The sequence below is a fragment of the Triticum dicoccoides genome, chromosome 2B, assembly GCF_002162155.2.
Source record: "Triticum dicoccoides isolate Atlit2015 ecotype Zavitan chromosome 2B, WEW_v2.0, whole genome shotgun sequence".
NCBI lineage: Eukaryota > Viridiplantae > Streptophyta > Magnoliopsida > Poales > Poaceae > Triticum > Triticum dicoccoides.
This window is the reverse complement of record NC_041383.1, coordinates 570,870,656-570,874,549: the sequence shown is the minus strand read 5'-3', so window position 1 is coordinate 570,874,549 and position 3,894 is coordinate 570,870,656.

Sequence of the window (3,894 nt, the reverse complement as noted above, 5' to 3'; positions counted from 1 at the left end):
ATGGGAGGAGAGTGGAACCATGTCTTACGGATGCATTTGTCTGAAATGTGAGGGGGAGTTACAGTTCTACCCTTGCCTATAGGCTTCTAGGCTTGGGTCTGTGTACTGAGGGTCGGGGATAGTAGAGTAACTTTGCTTCTCCCCAAATAGTGGGCGGGAGCGATTTCGGGCGAGGAGGGCGTGTTTTGAACTATAGTGGGCGCGAGAGAATTCAGGCGAGGAGAGCGTGTTTTGAAATAGTGGGCGCGAGCTATTTCGGGCGAGGAGAGCGTGTTTTGCCAACCATGGTTTATGAATTATTCGGCACATGTCATTTCGGCCTAGGAGAATGCGCGCTTGGATGAAGTTACGAACCTACCCTCGATGTACAACGGGCAATTGATGCGTGTCCCACATAGGACGGTAATTTCTCGTCTCCCATTTATTTGCTCGGGAGAATTCCACCGAGCAGAGAGGATGTTTAACGGTTCGTTCAAATTTTGGAAGTACGAGCATCCACATCTACCTTACCAAGTCGATTCGAATCAAATGTTTAATTTTTAATGGTGCCGGCGTTTAGCGTGTACCGCCGGCATCGTCTAGTTAGCTAAGAGTAAGTTAGTACTTGTCTAGTGGGAGTAGATAGTTAACTTGGCTATGATGGTTGTCAACATGGAAGTTCAGTACTCTATATGTGGATCAGACCTGTTACTTTGCTCTGAATGTTGAACTTTCCGTTTGAACGTATGGAATGGGCTGTTATTTTTTTAAATGGGTTGTATTTGTCCTCCACGGGTTTAGAGGCTGACTTGTGGGCCTAGTAACGTTACGCGTACACAATCAAGAGATGATTGTACATGGAGAGGATGACAGCAGGGACCCGCCAAGGTCATGGCAGTACGCAAGCAAGTGCCTCCTTATTTCAAGCCAATAAAAAAATGGCTCCTCCTAGTGGATTTCTGACATCTGGGTCCCATGCCATTGTCAACATAGTCAATAAACGAGAGAATTGCATAACGAGCGGCTGACACCAGGGACCCAGCAGCTCGCCCAGTTATTTTTGTTTTGGGTTAATTTGATAAATGCCTCCGAGAAATGCCACTGCAATTTCCAAACTTTGAAAAATGCCATTTCTAGTGGCATTTTTTGAAGTCTGCAGTGGCGTTTTTCAAAGTTTGCAAAAATTGCAGTGTTGTTTTTCAAAGTTTGCAAAAATTGCAGGGGCATTTTTCAAAGTTTGGAAATTGCAATGGCATTTTTATGAATCGCCATTGGAGTGGCATTTATCTAATATGTTTTTGAGACGGAAGCAGGGTATCAACTGGGCTGTGCGAGACACTCTGGCCTGTCTAGACAACCTTTTCTTTTATGTTTACCACAGACCAACCCAGTAGTTTTTTTTTCCTTTTGAAAATGGCTAGCCCAGTTTTTTTGTGATTTGTCATGTAAGTCACTTTATCAAGCCTGTTGGGCTAGACAAGGAGAGCTTCATTCGGCTGGCCGAGAAAATGGCCTATCAGTAATGAGAAATGGGTTGCACATTTTTAAAACACATCAAACCGGCAATTAGTTTCAAATATCTTTTTTTCATTTGGAGATTTTAAATTGCATTGATTTTTATGCGTGGACAATTTATTGGATTTTATATTGATATACATTTATTTTTAAAATCAGTCTGAATGTGACTCGAAATTTCGGGATTAAAAACAGTTCAGACCGCACCGACATATGCAAAATTTCGTATAATTTTTTAACCGTGGCCACAATATGGGCTGTAATGCTAACAAAAAGAATATGGGCTCCAAAAAACCCTGTAAGAATTAGCAAATGGGCTATAAACTATTTGAAATAATGGCATATGGGTTGTATGCTGTTTTCCACAGATTTGAGGCTTTCCACAGATGGCCTGTATACTGTTGGATGTCCATCCAACGGCCGTCGTGCTTCTTCAATCTATGCTCTTCCTGCTCCAGCCGCTCAAACAAACGTCGGCGGGACTGCCTGCTCCCTCCTCCCCGCGGTCGGCTGTGCTGCCGCGCGGGCCTCACCGACTCACTGTACTCCCATCGCTGGCCTAGCTATCCCTCTACTCACCCTCAGTCCCACACATGTTGTTATTCTCCGGCGACGACAGACGAACCAGTAAACCCTCGTAGTCCTCCGCGTGGGAAATAACTGCCGAGTATTCCCTAGCTCTGTGTCGTTCCCTTCCTAGGCCTCATTGTCACCCACTGCCCTGGTGCTCTTGGTGCGGCCTGGTCAACTTGGTCAATGAACGACATCCATCGGAAGTGGACTGTACGTGGAGAGGCTGACAGCTGGGTCCACGGCCGCACGCAAGGAAATGCCTCCTTATTACGTGCAAAATATTGATTCCTCCACCTGACATCTGGGACCCACCAAAAGGGCCTCTGTATTTCGCGAAAAAAACGTTACCGCCGCTGACAGCTCGGACCCACTAGCTATATCTTCGCACACAAGGAAGTGCCTCCTTATTACGTCCAAAAAAAAAGAATACTCCCCCTGCTAGCTGGGACCCAGTATAGTGGGCCTATTAAGTTGATGGGGACGAAGGGCTTTGTCAACTTAGTCAATATGCACGATTCTAGCTCGACTTACCGTACGATGTCCATCCAACGGCCGTAGTACTTCTTCAACCTCTGGTCTTCTTGCTCGAACCGCCCAAAGCAGCGCCGGTCGTGCCACCTGCTCCTGCCTCCCGTGGTCGGCTGTGCTGCCGCGGAAGGCTCACTGCCCCCATACTACTCCCACCGCTGGCCAGGCCATCCCTCCACTCCACTCACCCATACCCACTGTTATTCTGCGGCGACGACAGCGCAGCCGAACCAGTGAAATCTCGTACTCCTCTTCGCGTGGGCATCCACTACCGTGTCTTCCCCGGCTCCGCATCGTCCCCTTCCTAGGCCTCACCGTCGTCCACCGCCGTGGTGCTCTCAGCGCGGCGTGGTCAATGTGGTCAGCGACCGACTTCCATCGGAAGAATACTGTACGTGGAGAGGCTGACAGCTGGGTCCACGGCAACCGCAAGGAAGTGCCTCCTTATTACGCGGAAAATAATTATTCCTCCACCTGACAGGAGGGACCCACCAGACGGGCCACCAGTATTTCGCGAAAAAAACGTTTACCCCTGACTGCTGGGACCCACCCGACGGGCCACCGTATTTCGCGAAAAAAACGTTCCCCCTGCTGTAAGCTCAGACCCACCAGAAGTGCCTCCTTATTACGCACAAAAAATGAATACCCCCCCAGCTAGCTGGGATCCACCTTGGTGGGAGGCTGACTTGTGGGCCTACTAAGTTGACGGGGACGAAGGGCTTTGTCAACTTAGTCAATATAAACGATTCTAGCTCCTGTGACCGTACGATGTCCATCCAACGACCGTAGTGCTTCTTCAACCTCTGGTCTTCTTGCTCCAGCCGCCCAAAGCAGCGCCGGTCGTGTCGCATGCTCCTGCCTCCCTGGCCGGATGTGCTGCCGCGGAGGCCTCACCGACCCTACTATTCCCACCGCTGGCCAGGCCCTGCGGCGACGGCAGCCTCACACCGCAGCCGAACCAGTGAACCCTCGTACTCCTCTCGGCGCGGGCTTCCACTGCCGCGTCTTCCCCAGCTCCCCGTCATCCCCTTCCTAGGCCTCGCCGTCGTCCACCGCCCTGGTGCTCTCGGCACGACATGGTCAACATGGTCAAGGAACAATTTCCATCGGACGTGGACTGTATGTGGAGAGGCTGACAGGTGGGTCCACGGCCGCAGCAAGGAAGTGCCTCCTTATTACGCGGAAAATAATTATTCCTCCACCTGACAGCGGGGACCCACCGGACGGGCCACCGTATTTCGTGAAAAAAACGTTTTCCCCCTGACTGCTGGGACCCACCAGCTACACCTTCGCACGCAA